This window comes from Schistocerca gregaria, chromosome 2, assembly GCF_023897955.1.
Source record: "Schistocerca gregaria isolate iqSchGreg1 chromosome 2, iqSchGreg1.2, whole genome shotgun sequence".
Lineage (NCBI taxonomy): Eukaryota > Metazoa > Arthropoda > Insecta > Orthoptera > Acrididae > Schistocerca > Schistocerca gregaria.
Genome location: NC_064921.1, coordinates 378,520,000 through 378,541,397, shown reverse-complemented (window position 1 = coordinate 378,541,397; position 21,398 = coordinate 378,520,000).

Genomic DNA, 21,398 nt, shown 5'->3' with positions numbered 1-21,398 from the left:
AAATAGTAAAACAAACAGTTTTTGTGTTGGTCAATACCTAGAGGCATGTGCTTGTAAATTGCTACTGTACAATATTTCTCCAATAACTGCAACAATAAAGATTCCATCTAGGAAATTTCCAGCAATTTATGGGAAATTTCATATGTTTTTAACCTAAAAGAAAACGCTGTTTTAACCTAAACGAGTCAAAAAATTAATGTACAAACTTATGTATCCAATTTACAGAATTCCACAGAAGATGCTTCGTACATAAAAGCGAAACGCATCTGGTGTAATTCTTTTTAATTACATTGCAGTCAGCTTAAGACAGATAACCTATAATAACAAATGTTCTTAGTGATTTATGTAATGCATTACTGTCTCAGGGACATTTTCCAGCCAGGATGAAATACGAAATTGTTAAATGTGCTCATAAGAAAGGTGACCAGAAAGACTTAAACAATTGTAGTCCTGTTTTCTTACTGATATTTACATCTACATGGATACTCTGCAAATCACATTTAAGTGCCTGGCAAAGGGTTCATCGAACCACCTTCACAATAATTCCCTGTTATTCCAATCTCGTACAGCGCGCTCAAAAAGTAAGACCTATATCTTTCGGTGTGAGCTCTGATTTCCCTTATTTTACCATTATGATCTTTTCTCCCTATGCAGGTCGGCGTCAGCAAAATATTTTCGCATTCGGAGGAGAAAGTTGGTGATCGCAATATCGTGAGAAGATAACGCCGCATCGAATAACTTCCTTGTTTTAATGATGTCCATCCCAAATCCTGTATCATTTCAGTGACACTCTCCCCCCTATTTCGCTATGATACAAACGCGCTGCCCTTCTTTGAACTTTCTCGATGTACCCCCGTCAATCCTAACTGGTAAGGATTTCACAACAAGCATCAGTATTCTAAAATATTCGTACAAGTAATATACTCAAGAGTAGCATCAAATTTAACTGGAAACTATTTACGTAGCATATCACAGTTTGGATTCCACACAGGTTGCTCTACTGAGAATACTGTTTATACATTCATTCATTCATTCATTCATTCATTCATTCATTCATTAGTACAAGTTTTAAATAATACAGTATCACCAGTCGGTATTTTTGTGATCTTTCCAAGGTGTGTGGCTGTATAGATCATGTTACTCCCCTAGAGATGCTGAAGTTTTCTTGGAATTGATGGTTTTATGCACAGCTGGTTGAAATCATACTTAAACGGAACGAAAAAAGCTGTGCTGAATAATTCGAGCAATGTTTAAAGGATAAAAAGCTTAGTGATTGGGAAGAAATTACAAAGTGTGACCCACAGGGTTCAGTTTCGGGTGCGCTCCTATTCCTTATGTATGTGAATGAACTTCTGCTTAAGTCATGAAGCAGAATTAGTACGATCCACATATGACAGTAGTATTACTATAAATCCCATTAGAGAGATAGCAACAGAAGACATGGTAAATGATATTTTCCAAAAACTTATGAAGTTGCTTAATAGAAAATGGACTCTCTAAATTTTGAAAAATACACTATTGAAGGGTGCACTGGAGGGATCGGTGGAAACACTGCTGAAAGTAAATAAATTTGACTTTGTTACATGCTTTTCTGTCGTGGCTCACCGAGGTAAAAGACGCCTCACTCCGTTGACCCCAGTCGGCGCTGACGTATGGGCAGTGGCGTCCGCCTTGGTGAGAGGATGTTTCTTTGCTGACGCAGGCTCATTGATGGCTGGCGGCCTCTGTAAGCCACAGCCGTGACATCAGTGGCGCGCTACTACTCCGTTGGCGACGGCGCCTGGAGCGGCCCCTCGGTCTCCCAAGCATTCACCCCGGCGGCGCATAGGGACTGCTGAGGGGGGGGGGGGGGATTTGACCCGCTGCCCTCTGGCAGGAGTTGGACGGCGGCTGGCGCTGCGACAGTAAGCCGTATGGGGAGCTCAGCGCTGGCAGCAGCAGGCCCAGGCAGCAGGTTGATGGTTCTGTGGCATTAACTCCTGTGAGGAACTCAGTGTTGGTGGCGACAGGTGGAGCCTAGCCTGGTCTCGAACCCATGGCTGCTGCTGGCAATACCCGGTTGTCTTGTAGTCGAGCGTGGCTCTGGCGTCATGGTGATGCTGCTGGACTCTGGCGAAAGAAAGTTTCTGTGCCTCAATATTCAGATACAATTTTATCGCTCCGAGGTGCACTTACATCACTAAAACCTGGCACCTAGCCACATCACTATCAACAAGAGATTTTGCCAGGTATGGTAACATTGAACTGCCTGCTGCAGTTACTACCATTGCGTTGTGCAGTTTTCCACCGAGCGTGGCTATCCTCATCTCGCAATCCACTTTACATGCACGCTATTCTGACAATACAGCTACCAGGCTGTGGCTATTCATGCAGTACTTCACATGGGCTCTCTCACTACTTATTACGTTTCCTCATAGACTGGGTAGCAACACTACAAAATATTCAATTATTGTACAATCAATGAAGTCATACCAACAAGTGATGTAGCTCATCAGCCGAAGTCAGCAAATAGCGTAGAATGCTCCAAATTTTTGGGTGTACATGTTGATGAAAAGTTGATGTGCATTACTGAGCTTCTCAAACAATTAAGTTCGGCTACTTTTGATCTTCGTATATTTTCTAATCGCGGAAACAAACAAATTAACATCCTGACATATTTCACATATTCCATTCAATTATGTCCTGAGGAATAATTTTAAGGGGAAACTTATCACTTAGAAAGAAAGTATTGATTACACAAAGCAAACAGTAACAACAATACGTGGTGGTCAACCATGGGCGTCATGTAATTACCTCTTCAAGGAGCTGGGAATTTTAGTTGCGCTCTCACAATACATTCTTCATAGATAATCGATCACTATTTGAGGACAGTTTTGTCCATACCTGCAAAACTAAATCGAAAATGACCTTTATTACCCATCATTAAATCTGTTAGCGGCTCAGGAAGGAGTTAAACATGCAACAAAAAGTTTCGATCATTTGCCTATTACAATAAGTCTGACAGATTGCAAAGCATGTTTCAAATCTAACTTAAAATGACTGCTTCTTGACAACTCATTTTCCATTTCTATTAAAAACTGGTAGGGAGAAAAAAAATTGAAGTATACATGCATGAATGGGACTAAAAATGTGTTCATTAATGTTAACACTAATCACGTATACGTACCCAGTAAACCGACTCATTTTACGTGATTTTGATAAAAAAACCTCGTTCAAATGACCTATGAAACATGTGACTTACTAACAAGCTAACAGTCTGGGGTGGTTTCTTCAGGCGACTCGTGTATGAGTTGGCATCTTGAGCCATGTGGTAGGAGATCCGCTGAACGGACGATCTTGAACGGTGAAGCTATAAAACCGTCAGCGTCTCGTCGTCAAAAGATCATTTCGTCAGTCGCTCTGAGTCCGTGTCGATCGACTTCGTCACGCCAAGATGAGAGCAGTTTTGCCGTGAGATCAATCAATCTCCCTTGCTGCGTACACTGCGTACATCATTCTCCCGACTCTGGTTAGACCCTTGATGAATTGCATCTTTAGGGTAACTATGCAGAGCAACGTGTTGCTTCTATACTAATATACGTAGTTCTGGCAGACCGATTTCCAGTGAGTTCTCACTGCTGAACGCATCAGTAAACTCCTTTTCTTTATTTTTCTTCCATAAAGATGACTTTATTATGTTGAGATGACGGCACGAAGGCGATGCCTATCTTGCAAGTGACGATAAAAAAGAAAACCATTATCATCAAAATTACAGGACGCTAGTCTGTCTTCAAGTAGGCTTAGAGGTCCGCGTTGCTTGTGCATGTGATACATTGTGTAATCATTTTCGTTGCGTTGCGTCTGAAATTTCATGTAAACATCTTCCAGAAGGCTGTACCTCTCTCCCCTCCGCCCCAAATACTGTAAGTAGGCTGTTTAGGTTTTTTTACTGGTAACGCCGCCGCCACGTAGCGCTCTGTATGAAAATCACTGGCTGTGCTGTGCGCAGTCTGTGTTTAGTTTGCATTGTTGTCTGCCATTGTAGTGTTGAGCAGCGGCAGCTGGATGCTAACAGCGCGTAGCGTTGCGCAGTTGGAGGTGAGCCGCCAGCAGTGGTGGACGTGGGGAGAGAGATGGCGGAGTTTTGAAATTTGTAAGAATTGGTGTCATTAACTGATATATATATCATGACTAGTGAGGTAAATACATTGTTTGTTCTCTATTAAAATCTTTCATTTGCTAACTATGCCTATCAGTAGTTAGTGCCTTCAGTAGTTTGAATCTTTTATTTAGCTGGCAGTAGTGGCGCTCGCTGTATTGCAATAGCTTGAGTAACGAAGATTTTTGTGAGGTAAGTGATTTGTGAAACGTATAGGTTAATGTTAGTCAGGGCCATTCTTTCGTAGGGATTCTTGAAAGTCAGATTGCGTTGCGCCAAAAATATTGTGTTTCAGTTTAAGCACAGTCGTGTATAAATTTTTTCTAAGGGGACGTTTCATATGTCGGCCCTTAGCCGAGGATACCTCACTGGAATCTTCTGATTTTTTTTCCTTGTAGTTTGTGTAATTAGTGTAGCTTTTGTTTATTGCTAGCACGTAATCATAGAGAGAATTTCCTTTGTAGTTGCAGTCTTTCATTGTTGTACAGCAAAATAGTTTTGGCATGCATGTAGTTTTGCACAAAGTATTTCGCAGCTGCGCTTGCAATTAACTAGATATTATTTTCAGTGATATGTTAATGTGTTCTCTTATTTTTGCTTTTCAAATTGTTCTTTTTTGTGTTGTCGTGTTAAAATATTGTGACAATAATGCCGTGTGAAAAACGTAATACTAGGCTCCAAAGTAAACTGAGAAATGACAGTGAAGACGAAAGCAGTGTGTTAGCGCCACCATATAATGAATTAACTAATGTTCAAAGTAGTAATTTGGTAATTGTGCATAGGGAAATGGAGCGGGTTGCAAATAATGGTGTAGGCAATGAAACAATTAGTGAACAGGAAAGCGTTATCGATCGATCGGTCGGCAACAGCTCGCCTCAGGATTCCGAAATGACAGGACACAATATTGCAAATACTGTAGATTCAGGTTTTGCGTCCTCACCGTTTTCTCGAATAAGTCAAGACACATTTTCTGTTTTTCAAACTGCGAATATTTCCGGTGCAAATACATTGCCGAATAAGACTAAGGAACATGTTTCAGACACCAGTGCATTGTTATTACAATTAATGCAACAAATGGGACAAAAGCTTCAAAAGTTAGACACAATGGAACAAGATCTTCAAAAGTTAGACACAATGGAACAAAATCTTCAAAAGTTAGACACAATGGAACAAAATCTTCAAAAGTTGGACACAATGGAACAACACCAGAGACAAACACAGCAAAAGTTAGACACAATGGAACAAAATCAGAGACAAACACAGCAAAAGCTTCTAAAGTTAGACACCACACTTGAACAAACACGTGAAGATTTAACTACTGAGTTACATAACATTGAATCGAAATGCCAAAAAATCTGTAATGACGTATAAACACAAATTTGTGAGCATTTTCAACCTATTTTTTCGCGGCATGAAAACTCATTACAGAATCACGAAGCAGCCATAAAAGAATTGCAAACTGTTGTTCGTGAAAATCACGACACCTTGCAAGCTAAAATGGACTCAGTTGCATCCACCGATTCGGTTACGCAACTTGCAAGAACTCAGGAAAACTTAAAGGGCACAGTAGATTCGATTTCAACACAAATGGACACTCTGAAACTTGGTTCAGAAAAACACACTGAGGAAATGTGTTCACTATCGGAGAAAGTAGCCGAACTTTCGGATCAGTTCACTAATTTATCTACGAAGGTAGATGATAATTTGAATGACACAAAACCGGTAGTCTTTAATGACACAGAAGAGTGCGAACAAATTAGGAAATTCAAACAAAGTCTGAATCAAATTAGTACGCAACACCAAAGAGAAATCCGGGAAGTACAAGATCAGCTGACACAGGTAATACAACAATTACGAATTTCAGAGGACACTCGCGCTCCAATACGGGAAGAGGGACATAGAAATACGGAACAGCCACAAAATAATAACACAGGGCACTTCGGAAATTATGAAAGAAATTGGCAAGGTACACCGAATTTTGAGATGGAACCACCGACACGACGTAGCAATGACCGATATGCTACCCGCCGAGACGATGATTTTGACTATAAGCTGTTCATTACTACACGTAAATTCAAAACATTTAAGAATTCTGGCAACGACATTCATCCACAAGCGTGGCTCCATCAATTCTCTCATTGTTTTCCTCCCAACTGGTCACTAGAGCACAGATTAGAATTTATGTGTGGCTACTTAGAGAATGAACCAGCTGTAAGAATGCGATCGGTCATTCACGATTGCCACAGTGAAGGAGAATTTTACCATGCCTTCCTCTCAGCATATTGGTCCCAAGCCACACAAGACCGAGTAAAACATGGCATCATGATGATGAAACATTTCGAACAATCTGAATTTTCCAGTCTTGTGAAATATTTTGAAGACATGTTGCACAAGAATCAGTACCTGTCAAACCCATACAGCCCGTCAGAACTCATCCGCATTTGCTTACTCAAAGTGCCTGAACATTTACGGCATATTATTTTGGCAGGCCGTTGCAAAGACGACATTGAAGCTTTTCAGGGACTCTTACAAGAATTAGAAATTGACACTGACAATCGCGGAACGCGAAAACAGGAACACAACAATTACAGGTCACATCCGTCGCAATTCCGCGATGAAAGAAATAATAACTGGACACGACAAGGCTATTCTCACAATACAAATCAAGACCAAAACAGACACCATCCATATGACAACCACTGGCAGAGTAATAGTTACAGAGAAAGATCGCATTTCCGTAGTAATGACTATCAGAGAGACAATCAGAGAAACAGACAATATGGGAACCAGAACTATCATTATCAAGGGAGACAGAATAACGTCAGACGCAACGGTCCAGCGCGCAGTTACGATTCAGGGAGAAATTCTCCACCACATGACCGACAAACAAGAAACTATGTAAACTACCGACAAAACGACAGACCTGAATTTCACCAGAACTGGCGGGATTCAAACAGAGCTGGGCCCTCTCGGCAAAGTGAATTTGTAGAAGTTAGGTCTCCTAATCCCAATAACGACGCACGCCAACAAAGAGATAGCAGACAATGACTCGCACCGCAGGCAGCCACGTGCGCCGGCTGGCTCAGAGAAAAATAACATAGGCGCTAACCTTGAGAAAAACTCCAGTATTGCTTACCGACGTAACCACATGATAATTGCGTTGAAACTGGAACTCTGCGTACTAGGAAGAGTAACGGCTTGCACCACATTTCACACATAAAACCGTTTATTGAAAGATAATCTGCTTTTTAACTTTATCTTTGCCATAAAACATTTCACTTCACATTTCTAGTATGCTTTGTCACACTGAGAAACTGTTAACATGCAACAATGTTTGAAGTTTACTATCCAGTCTAGAACCTACGGAACATATTTAGACAATATTTACGAGTGCATTGTTAGTGTGAACAGACATCACAGTGTTATTGTGTGTGTACATTCTTGCTTGTTAGTTGCACGATTACGTAACGACTATAAGGCTCACATACTTAGAACATTTACCAGTATTGCTAATGAGATTTTAATGCAACATTTTGGTTTACTTGAAAATACATTCTGGATTTAAAGTACTTTCTGTGAGATACCAGATGATACAGTGGTTAGTTTATGTGACAGCTACACGATTTTATCACGACGCTACTAATGAGTGACAATTTAGAATGTTGCTTTTGCAGTTTATCTGTTTTATATCTGCACAGTTTTTCTGAATTTTTCTGGAAAGTAAAACATGTTTTAGTAGTAACGTTTGTGGTATAGCTACAATGAGACAGCCTTTTCTGTAGCACAACAATACGTACAGTACAGTACTTACTTCATCACGGCAATAAGCGTAATAACTAAGATATCTATACGCAAAGCATTTCAATTTCGTTTATCATGAGGTAAGTACATTGACTTCTGCAGAACTTAACTTTCGGAGGACAATAACTACAACACTTCCACAGAGATTGTCTTACAGCAAGACGCACATTTAGCGCTACAGGACACGCATTAAACTATTTATTTTTCAAGATATTTGAATTACAAAGAAAGTTTTCCGTGATACATTTCATTCCATTGCTGAAATCTGTAACACCTGAGGATATAATTACATTTATCCTCAGGAGAGTACACGCTTACTTTGTGTACCATGTGTATGGCAAGCACAAGGAGCCCTAGCTAATATGGTATTTGTTTATACAACTTTACACATCGGTACCATATTTCTCTAACACATAAATTACACAGCTATCTGATCATTTAACTGAGAGAGACAAACATTTACTTTACTACATCAGTGACAGATGTTTACGTAATTACACCATTGGATAACTTCACACTTACGAAGTTGTATTTTGTCTGTACTTTGTGAACTGTTCATATTTTTTCAGAACCATTGTGATACTATGAGAGCTTTGAATTATGTATTTGGTATGGGGTCATGATTTTTAAAGTACGTTTGAGGTAGATGACCCTTTTGACATGAGCACAGATTTTTTTTTTAGGTTTTGAAATAGGAAGCCACGACGATTTTGAGATTTGGTTGAGGTTTTATGATGTTATGATGACGATGTGTATTACGCTGTTGTGGTATGTTTATGATCAATAGGCTGATGCTATGTGAGGAATTTGATTATGCTATATATTTCTTATGATTAAATATTGAAGAAGTGTCGACAGATATGTATATGTGTAATAAAGCAAGGAATAATGAGTAGTGGTTAGGGACTCTGGTTTGTGCAAAAGGTTGTTGGAAACCAAGAATCGTACTTTAAGAGTTATGAAATGTATGTAAATGCGTGAATGTATTACAATGCTGATGAAAATTTTTTGGACACTATTATATTTAAAGGATTTTGTTTCTACAGATTTGTAACGCAAATTCTCAACCTGTGAAAATATTTTTATATGTGACTGTCACTGTAGCGGAAACTGACGTCGTAAATTTTTCAGTAAGAAAGGTAAGTGACCACCTGCACGTAATGCGTCATGGGCACCCAGCTGCGCGACAGGCGCCTGGAAAAAAAAAGCCATTAGTGTGTGCCTGTCAGAGGCACAGATGGAGAGAAAAAAAAAGGGAGGCCATTATCCTCGCTGTTGACATTCCTTTGTAGAAAGCATCGTAAATACGACACCCTCAAACTTGAAAACATGATTACCCTGTAGAGTTCTTAATTTATGATATTTACTGAAATGAAATGATGAGAAATGTTTCATGTCTATTGTCTTGCTAGCTGGAAGATTGTTTACTGCATTACGAAATGTCTTATGGCTATCGAATGACGTTTCACGCCTTGCTTTGCCTATTTTGTTTAATATCTAGTTTCTTGTTGCAATGCAGCATTGTTTAAATTAAAATTTAATACATGTACTAATATAACTACTTTCTGTCTACAGACCCAGTAAAGAATCATTTTATGATGTACTTCCATAGAAAAGAGAGCACAAATAGACATTTCCCTTCACAGGACTTACAAAAATATTTTTTTTACGATTTGGTAACTTATCTGCTAGCATATGTTCTAGTGATGCATCACTCAAGTGTTAAGGTGTGACATAAGTATTACACATTTTTACTGTAATATTTTTTCTGCTTCAGCTTTGTCATGTTTAGATATAAGTTATTACATTTACTGCTGCTTGCTTTGCCAATTTCTATTTTTTTTTGTTATTGCTGTTTGTATTAATTGTTTTGTGCTGCTGCATTGCCTCGTCCCTTAGTTTAGCATCTGAGCTCAGTAGCTTTAAGTTAGCTTAAGAGGAGGTAGACTACATAAGAAACTAACTATGATGAAATGGAAGAAAAGCATTGAGAAGCTATAAGGAAATGGTTTGGCCAAAAAAGTAGTGTACAGTGGAGAAAAACTATTTTTAAAAGAGGATGTGAACAGAATACAGAAAAGCAGGTTTAGATAGGACTTTTTGGGAATAATAATGAACTAAGGGAGATCTCTATGCAAAATACTGCAGTAAAACAAACCATGTCCTTTCCTTTCGTATTATCCCTCTATGTGTTTATGTACCCTTGCGTATTTGTCTTTTTCCTGTCTTTATGTGTTTAGCTAATAAGATTTATGTAGAATTTTTCAAATACTATGTTATTTTCTTTGTAAATATGTTCAAACATTATTTATTGTGTTTTGTTTTAATGCTCATGTGTGAAGTAGATGTTTCAAAAGTTATTCTGATCTTTTATGTATGTACTTATGTCATAATTTTTGTAACACTGATGTATTTGCTATTTCGATTCTTTTGTAAAGCCTGTATTACTGCAAATGTTATCTGTACTATTATGTTCTTTAATAATGTATTTTATACCTTTGTTATTATATTCTTATGTTATAAAATTGTAATTGACACCAGTTCATCAAATTAAGTAACTCGTAAATTACATTTCACTGCACACGTTTCTGTTGGTCATAGTATATGGACAATATGTGAGAAGTAGGGACTGATAGTGTTTTCACGTGTGTTAATAACTCAGTAAGGGACTGGATAACAGCATTGCTGGTTCTAAGAACATTTCAAAAACAATTTTTCTGAGTGCACAAGTGGTGGTTATGGACTTGCTATATTATCCGCAAGACTCTTCAATGGTGATTGTGCGCCTGCACAGTCAAACAGATGGCTGCTGGCCATCTCTACAAGGACTACAGTGGGTCTACACCTTTGATGACCCACCAATACCATTATTTCTACAAGGACTGCAGTGGGTCTGCACCTCTGGTGGCCCACCAATACCGTAATCTCTACCAGGACTACAATGGGTCTACTCTGTGACGACCTACCTACCAATATTCTTTAAAACTTCGACTGACTCTGCTGTGGGTTTGCTCTGTTGTGGCCCATTACCTGTCTGCATGTCAAGAGTCAGCACTGTCTTTCGTTGGAAGGACAACATTACTTCTTCAAGACTGCTTAGAAATCCACTACTTCCAAGTGCAATTTCTTTTATTGCTCAGACTTTGAGAAAAACACTGCAATTTTTACTTTGATGAATGATCAGGACTGTCTTTATGGACTGTGAGAAAATTTTAGCTTTTGACCAACATTGTATCAATAAGTGTGTGCATTTCATTTCTTTGTCATTGTAATTACGAAAAAAAATTTCAAATCTGTATTGGCCACTGCCCAAAACAATTTGTAAATTTTTTGTGGGGAGCATGAGGGCTATGTAAGTAGGCTGTTTAGGTTTTTTTACTGGTAACGCCGCCGCCACGTAGCGCTCTGTATGAAAATCACTGGCTGTGCTGTGCGCAGTCTGTGTTTAGTTTGCATTGTTGTCTGCCATTGTAGTGTTGAGCAGCGGCAGCTGGATGCTAACAGCACGTAGCGTTGCGCAGTTGGAGGTGAGCCGCCAGCAGTGGTGGACGTGGGGAGAGAGATGGCGGAGTTTTGAAATTTGTAAGAATTGGTGTCATTAACTGATATATATATCATGACTAGTGAGGTAAATACATTGTTTGTTCTCTATTAAAATCTTTCATTTGCTAACTATGCCTATCAGTAGTTAGTGTCTTCAGTAGTTTGAATCTTTTATTTAGCTGGCAGTAGTGGCGCTCGCTGTATTGCAGTAGCTTGAGTAACGAAGATTTTTGTGAGGTAAGTGATTTGTGAAACGTATAGGTTAATGTTAGTCAGGGCCATTCTTTCGTAGGGATTCTTGAAAGTCAGATTGCGTTGCGCCAAAAATATTGTGTTTCAGTTTAAGCACATTCGTGTAATAATTTTTCTAAGGGGACGTTTCAATACCACCATCCGCTCACCTCTTCACCGCGATCTTACCGCAACATCAAATGATAGGTGTAGCCCTGCCGTGGTCACCTACGCTTTCGGTGGGTACATTTAATTAGGTCTGACGAATCTTAGGATGGTTTCCTCGGTTGTCCTCAGCTTATGACAAACTGTAGTTCTTCCGATGAGGAGGACACTGGAGGTGGAACACAAGCTTGGATTGGATTGATGTGGGGGAGGAATTCCTCCGTGCAGTTCTAAAAAAGGAATCATGACGCCTTTAACTTCTTCCAATTCTTTGTTGACCACAGAAGAAATTTGGTAGGCTAAGTAAAACTTGGACCTTTCTCCTCAGCCGGTCGCGGTGGCCGAGCGGTTCTAGGCACTTCAGTCTGGAACCGCACGACTGCTACGGTCGTAGGTTCGAATTCTGCCTTGGGCATGGATGTGTGTGATGTCCTTCGGTTTTTTAGGTTTGAGTAGTTCTAAGTTCGAGGGGACTGATGACCACAGATGTTAAGTCCCATAGTGTTCAGAGCCATTTGAGACATTTTGAGCCTTTCTCCTCACGGTTTTCTGTCTTATTGAGGTGTACAACGACAGAACATACCTCCCCAAAAAATAACGTCCCAGATACAAACTGTCTGCTCTTCGAATAGCTAACTGCAAAAGACGCACGGAAGACGAACAAAAGCCTTAGGACATAGAATTTAGTGAGTTCTTTTACATATCATAGGTTCTCATCTCACAAGTTCAGTTATTATTCCTGACAGTAAGGTTCTAAAAAATGAACAGACTTTTATACATCACGCTAAACAGGACGTGATCTCACACTTACAATATCTCGCCGTTTCTCGATTTTTTTTTCGGCACAAAGATGCACGAAAATACCATTTGCTGCTGTGTACAAACGTCAGACAATTGCGTGGGAAGGGAATGGGGGATAGGTGAATGTAGGTAAGCGCTCGGTGAGAGGGGATGTACTTCTGTAGCTCCTCTTGTGACTCGTGGGCTCCTGTTGTTGCAAAAGAGCTATTCAACCATTCATTGGCTCTCGTTTTAATCGACCCCATGATAATAGACACACAGTTTCCCACGTGCATATCAGTCTTAAAGCGCAGATCAATAGGCGCGGGTGAAGACAAGTTCTCTTTGCTGAATTCTTGCTTATTGAGTGGATTTTGTTTTTCGTCTATGCGCGTCGGTAGAGAATCACCCGTTACCCGTCCCTGAACTGACAGTGAATTACAGAAAAAAATCCGACTTCTGTAGCTGTCGAACACGAAATGAAATTTTCCAGAAATTTAGCATCGTAATATATCGACCTCTGCAGTGGGCCGGAAATCAACCTGCTGCCGAGCACATGCGACAACCTACCGGCATGAAATCCCATCACCCAGGAGTACAATACTACGAATAACTGCAGGTGGGCTGTGTCCATCACGTTAACAGACTTTAGTATTTACGACTGACAGCACAATACCAGAGATGGTGACACGATAGTTCCTCATCGGTGCTACAGTACCAGAATTAAAGGCGACCAAGGGTACATTAATTCTATATCTGAGAGCAGACCACTCGCCTTGACATTGCCGGCCGAGGTGAAAACTCGACACTATTTCCTTCGCTGTCCAGTATTTTCTTACGTATTTAACTAAACTTTAGGATGCATTAATGACAGAAAGCATCCACATACTGCGATGTCAGAAGCCCTTTGACTCTATGTACCGCCCTGACTATACCAATACGAAAGACTGAACTATAACAAAAAATGTTAACAGTGTATGGTATTTTAAAATTACTTGTATGTGTATTCAAGCCGTTAATTTAAGTGTCCACTAAATTCCAAATAAAAGTTGTCCCTTTTTCAGAGTGCATAAGCTCTAAAGAAAATAATATTATGCAGTCTGACTATTCTCACGCATGGTTCATGACAGACACACATATTTAAACTCAAATTCGAACTGTTTTACTGTACATCATTGATTAAGTTCCACTTTATTGAACTCAGGTTTGAATCCCAGAAGCAACGTTTTATCTTCACCTGTCTAATATTGTATAAATCCAAGATTGTACATTGTGCATTATTGAACTCAGGTTTGAACACTAGAAGCAACGTTTTATCTTCACCTGTCTAATATTGTATGAATCCAAGATTGTACATTCATTAATTCACAAATTTATCGTACTTCCTTGTTGCGACCTGGTGATACGACGCTGTCACAAAATACGGTATCAGAATGGTGAAATTGTTGCTCTCCTGAAGCTCTTGTGGCAGACTTACCTTCTGTAATCTGATAATAATTTACCAATCTCAAGAATCCTTGGTGTCTCAATCTAATGAAAGCCAAGAGAATATTTATTTGGTTACTTCAGCACGAACATTGGTGCAAGGCCTCATGGCCCGTCACTACTACCATGTTGCAAACTTTTATTTTATTTAATTGCACTGGTGAAAGGAATGAACTTTGAAATAAAGATATGAGATTGCATTTAACCTTACTATTACTTGATCTCAAAAATACAAACATTTTACAAAGGAAAAGTGGTTAAAGTCACATTAGACACGTTATGCCTCCAGCACAGTCACACGGAGACAAGTTCTATGATGCACACTCGATAAAGCTTATAAGATACAAGACTTACCTGGCGAATGAAATAACGTCTCAGTGAACCAGATCGCGAATCAGATACAGCTCATAAACAGAACAGAATCGTAACTGCGAGTACCACTCTGCTATGCATTCAATGTCGATGCCTAGAAAAATGTTGTCTTCTGTCCCAGAATTGTTGTATGAGAGGAGCTTTATGATTTTTTTGTGGTACTTCACTAATGCAAATCCTTCGCTGCTTTCATACATAGCTCTCACGCTCTGTCTTCTTCTCAGTATACTGAGATGCAGGCACTTCCAATAGCTCACTATATCGCACCACAAGAAAAAATAGAACTTCAACCTAGCACAGCCTCGAACAGAACAGAACAAACAAGAACGCCTTGTCCTACTTAAAAACGTGCAAACCTAGCCTAGCGTCTGACCGCCCTCGTTTTGCATTGGATGAGGTCGCACTCGCCTTAAAGATCTTTGACAGAGAAAAACCAGACGCAGCTGACATGTGGGGTTCCAGAGATAACGGCAAAAGTTGCTTGTTACTAGTCGATAGGTAATAAAGCGATTACATGGAAGTTGTCAAATATAACACACAGCTTTCAACAATATAAGCAATACAACACTTACCGGTACGTAGAATATTTCTTCAAGTATAGTGTGTAACTGTATCGACATGTCTTATTCACTTCAAGGAGGACGCGTGCTCATGAGAAACTGTATAGAGAAAAGTAACCCAGCACCGTGTATCATACATTTCGCCCGGAGGACCGCGGCGATACTTCGTGACATGGACTGTTCAAATGTGTGTGAAATCTTAAGGGACTTAACTACTTTGGTCATCAGTCCCTAAGCTTACACACTACATAACCTAAATTATCCTAAGGGCAAACACACACAGCCATGCCCGAGGGAGGACTCGAACCTCCGCCGGGACCAGCCGCACAGTCCATGACTGCAGTGCCTTAGGCCGCGTGACATGGACTCAAAGACACACCGAAAACACTGGGGAGCAGTACTATTATATTATCGCACCTCACAAATCAGGAAAATCTGCCGGAGCTGCGTTCAAGGAACAAACGCCTGGGTCAGTGGTGTACCGAATGTACACACTAGGATTGAGGTCAGTGTTACTAGGTTGATAGAGGGTGGGGAGAGGACGAAAGCACCGCCATGTCTGTGGAGCGCCCCTGAATTATTGAGACACATTGTCGAAAGCCATAGGATATCTGAGTAGGTAGCACTTAACACGTCGTTAGTAACGGAATAAAACTGAGGGATGTCAAGGTAATATCGGAAGTACCCAAAAGGGATGTCATAGGTCCATTAATCTTCGTAACATTAATAAATGTCTACTGAATATTGCCGGAGATTAAAGAGGTAGTTTGCGGGCGATACTGTTACCAATAGAAATTTTGTAACCCTACGTAATTGGGGGTCAGGAATGAAACAGGAAGCCGCCTGGTAGAATTTTGCATAGAACGTAACTTAATCATAGCTAACACTTGGTTTAAGAACTATTAAAGAAAGTTGTATAAGTGAAGAGGCCTGGAGACACTGGTAAGTTTCAGATTAATTTTATAATGGTAAGAGAGATTTAAGAACCAGGTTTTAAATTGTAAGAGGTTTCCAGGGGCAGGTGGGGACACTGACCACAATATCTTGGTTATGAACTGTGGAATAAAACTGACGAAACTCCAAAAAGGCGGGAACTTAAGAAGATGGGACCTTGATAGACTGAAAGGATCAGAGTTTGTATAGAGTTTCAGAGAGAACATTAGGGATCGATTGACAAGAACGGGTGGAAGAAATACAGTAGAAGAAGAATAGGTAGCTTTGAGAGATGAAATAGTGAAGGCAGCAGAGGATCAAGTAGGTAAAAAGACGAGGGCTAGTAGAAATCCTTGGTTAACAGAAGAGATATTGACTATAATTCATGAAAATAGAAAATATAAAAATGCAGTGAATGAAGCAGGCATAAAGGAATACGCGTCTCAAAAATGAAATCGACAGGAAGTGCAAAATGGCTAAGCAGGGATGGCAAGAGGACAAATGTAAGGATATAGAAGCATATATCGCTAGGGGTAAAATAGATACAGCCTACAGGAAAAATAAGGACCTTTGGAGAAGAGAGAACCCCTTATATGAATATCAAGAGCTCAGATGGAAAACCAGTTCTAAGCAAAGAAGGGAAAGCAGAAAGGTGGAAGGAGTACAATGACGGTCTATATAAGGGCGATGTACTTGAAGGTAATATTATGGAGATGGAAGAGGACGTAGATGAAGATGAAATGGGGGGTATGATACTGCGCGAAGAGTTTGAGAGAACACTGAAAGACCTAAGTTGAAACAAGGCCCCGGGAGTAGACAACATTCCATTAGAACTACTGATATCCTTGGGAGAGCCAGCCATGACAAAACTCTACCATCTGCTGAGCAAGATGTCTGAGACAGGTGAAATACCCCACAGACTTCAAGAAGAATATAATAATTCCAATTCCAAAGAAAGCACGTGTTGACAGCTGCGAAAATTACCGAGCTATCAGGTTAATAAGTCACAGCTACAGAATACTAACACGAATTCTTTACAGACGAATGGAAAAACTGGTAGAAGCCTACCTCGGGGAAGATCAGTTTGGATTCCGTAGAATTGTTGGAACACGTGAGGCAATACTGACCCTACGATTTATCTTAGAAGCTAGATTAAGGAAGGGCAAACCTACGTTTCTAGCATTTGTAGACTTAGAGAAAGCTTTTGACAATGTTGACTGGAATACTCTTTTTCAAATTCTGAAGGTGGCAGGGGTAAAATACAGGGAGCGAAAGGCTATTTACAATTTGTACAGAAACCTGATGGCTGTTACACGAGTCGAGGGGCATGAAAGGAAAGCAGTGGTCGAGAAGGAAGTGGTACAGGGTTGTAGCCTATTTCTGATATTATTCAACCTGTATATTGAGCAAGCAGCAAAGGAAACAAAAGAAAAAAAATGAATGGGAATTAAAATCCATGGAGACGAAACAAAAACTTTGAAGTTTGCCGATGATTGTAATTGTGTCAGAGACAGCAAAGGACCTGGAAGATCAACTGAACGGAATGGATAGTGTCTTGAAAGGCGGATATAAGATGAACATCAACAAAAGTAAAACGAGGATAATGGAATGTAGTGGAATTAAATCAGGTAATGTTGAGGAAAGTAGATTGGGAAATGACACTCTTAAAGTAGTTGATGAGTTTTTCTATTTGGGGAGCAAAATAACTGATGATGGAAGAAGTAGGGAGGATATAAAATGTAGGCTGGCAGTGGCAAGCAAAACGTTTCTGAAGAAGAGAAGTTTGCTAACATCAAGTATAGATTTAAGAATCAGGAAGTCCTTTCTGGAAGTTTTCGTATGGAGCGTAGCCATGTATGGAAGTGAAACATGGACGATAAATAGTTTAGACAAGAAGAGAATAGAAGCTTTCGAAATGTGGTGCTACAGAAGAAGGCTGAAGGGTAGATGATGAGTAGATCACGTACCTAATGAGAAGGTACTCAATAGAATTGGGAAGATGAGAAATTTGTGACACAACTTGTATTAGCGAAGGGATGGTATGGTAGGACATGTTCTGAGGCATCAAGGGATCACCAATTTAGTATTGGAGGGCAGCGTCTAAGGTAAAAATCGCAGAAAGAGACCAAGAGATGAATACTCTAAGCAGATTAAGAAGGATATAGGTTGCAATAGTTACTTGGAGGTGAAGATTGCACAGGTTAGAGTAACAGGGACAGCTGCATCAAACCAGTCTCTGGACTGAAGATCACAATAACAACGTAATTGTACAGAAATGAAAGAAGACAAGAAATGGAAAGCGTTGCACACAAATATGGCAACAGATCAACTTAAGTTAGAGTAAGGTATTGGTGATAAAGTACTGAAACTATAACAACTGTAAGATACTTGGGAGTAATTACCCAGAGCGACATTTAGTGGAAGGACCACGTAAAACCTATAATAAGAGAAACAGACGCCAGGCTGAGATTCATTGGAAGAATCATAAGGAAATGTATTTCATTCATGAAGGATGAGGATTACGCAACAATTGTAAGAGCCTCATCAGTCTGGGGCCTTTAGCAGCTGAGGTAATAGAAAATATAGAGAATATTCAACACGGATTGATTAGTAAGAGCGAGAGGATTGTGGCTATGCTCTGCAAACTCTAGTGTCAAACGTTACAAGACAGGCTTGGTGCATCACGGAGAGGTTTACTGTAGAAATTCCAAGAGTGTGCCTTCTAAGAGGAGTTGGCTAGATATGTCTTTCTTGCACATACGTCTTGCAAAATGGACACGACGAGAAAATGGGAATGGTAGCACAGAGATTTATTGACAGTGGGCTTTCCCCACACATCATTCGCAAATGGAATGAGGAAGTAGGAAACTGATAATAGAACATAAAGTGCTCTGCAACAGACACCGTAACGTGGCTTACAGAGCACATATGTAAATGTGCAATGTGAACAGAAAGAGTTACAAAAGCTTGTAAGGGGGTTGCAGGATAGGTTGTGCTTAGAAATAATTGTTAAGGAAAAAATCCGATACGTTGCTCCGTTTCCGAATTAATTAGTACTGAAGTTAGCCTTCGGGCCGCTGCGCGCTCAAAGTCAAGTAGCCTGCCACAGACGGTGCTGCCAGATGTGTACTTCATTTGGAATCACAAAACCGAACAAACAGCGACACCAAAATGGGATGGTAGTAAGAGTCAAACTAGTCAACAACTGAGCAGTCTCGTGCGCCGTCATCTACGCTATGAGACCAACAGACACTAATTGTATCCGGCGGGCCGCTTGAATATATGTACCCAAAACCCTGATTGGCTAACCTCAATACTAATTAACTCGGAAACGCCGCAAGGCAACGAATTTTTTTCTTAACAAATATTTCTCAGCACAATCTACCCTGTAACACCCTTGCAAGCTTTGCAGATTGCTTCTGACCAACCTGTAGATATAGATTTGTAGCGTTGTATGTTGTCTTGTTACAGATAACCTATACAGGGCTGAAAGCAATCAAGCAAAGACACGTAGGTTCACGTATAGTTCGCCAGTGATACAAGATGCCTGTCGTATCGTTTTATCCCACAGTTACATCTCACTCACGAAAATACCTCCAATACACTTACCTGAAAATGCATCGGCTCATTCGGGTCCTCATTTCATTGTACCTTGCCATCAGCGTGTACCGACCCGTAACAAGTATTGTCAGTCGAGACGATCTTTATCCATGCTTCGAGGGTCAATTGATGGTGTTGCTACACCCATGCTAATTTCAGAGCCTTGACACATTTTCGTTGAGAGACACACCTGTGCAGCGGTGGCTCCCATTCCCATGCCCTGCTCTTTATGGCATGGCTGCTCAAGTTGTTGTAGTTCAGCACTCAGTGAAAGAGCAATTTGCTGCACTGTAGCCCATCGAACCGCTTCTGTGACACCTGTCACGAGTATACTGTTGCTGATCTGACACTTCACTCAGCGCTGACTCTCTTAGAGGCACTCGCGGTAGAAACCTCTACACAGTGACACGCGAAAAGATGGGTAGCTACACGGATTCTGAGCTGGAGTGTCCCGTGCATGTGCACAGAAGATCTGGACGCTATCAAATAAGAGGTAATTCAGAAAGTAAGCTACGCATGTCATTCTACGCTAAGACACTTACGCAGCCACAGTGGGTCTTTGTTAGATTAGATTTACTTTCATTCCAATTGATCCGTAGTGAGGAGGTGCTCCAGGACGTGGAACATGTCAGAAAAACAACAATACATGACAAATATTTACAACTAAAACAAATAAGCTAATGTACCATCCCACAGATCCCAAGTGGAATGATCATCATTTTGTAATGAACACTATATGTCGGAGAATAGTACATGTCCTGCGTTCCCTGCAGAGCCAGTTCTGCGATGGTACGGTTAAGAAGTGCATCAGGGTGTGAGAGTGAAATGACGTGGCAGTTGGAAACGTACGCGGAAGCTGAAGTGGACAAAACGTATAAACTGGACAAAGATTTACAGTGAAATTCTGACGGTGTGTGGACCAAATGCATGATCGAGTCCAGGCTTAGTAAAATGGTGCCAAGAATTTGACGAAGGCCATGCAGATTGTGTGATGCTGATAGGGAAGGAAGGTCGTCGACATCGACCACGGAGGACAGTGTCAAGACAATCGAGAAAGTGGTAAGCAGCAATCACAGGTTTCCTAACTATAAGGGCCCTTCGGTCCGTGGTGGCGATTTAAATACTGGCGGTTAGGGTGTTGGCGGCGCGTTTCATGCAAGTTTGTCTTTGGCCTCTCTCCTGATACGTGCGCTTGTTCCAGTGCCTACTATCGATTTTCCCGCAACCTCTTTGCCGCCTGGTGTACCGGAGACAGCTTACACCAGCACCAATAATAAATATTGTTTAACTTATTATCTAAAGTGCCATTTTACTTTTCTGTAAATCGTCTTGCACACTCTGCCCTCAAAAGTCATGCCAATGGACACTGAAGGAGCAGCACTGACAACGCAAAGCACACTGAATGTTTAGATACCTTCTGAGAGTGCTGCTGAGCAATATCCTCGACCACAGACGATACTTCTACAAGCAGACACACCGTCAATTTCTGTGTAGAAATGTCGCGAAATATCGATGTCCATGGCGATGGAAACCTTCCATGGGCGGAACCACATCAACCAGAAAAACCAGAAGACGGCATATACAAAAAGACAGCGAACGCCATGAACAATTAGCTACACCAGGCAATCAGAGATCACCGCCATCAGACGTTACTAACATTGATATATTAATGAACAATGAGTGAGCAGACAATAGTAATTCCTTGCCTCTGTTGTTTGATCAGGAAGATAGCAAGATATTAGCAAAATTGAAGCAAAACGTTCATCTCTGCTTATAAGGTCACTCGCTAG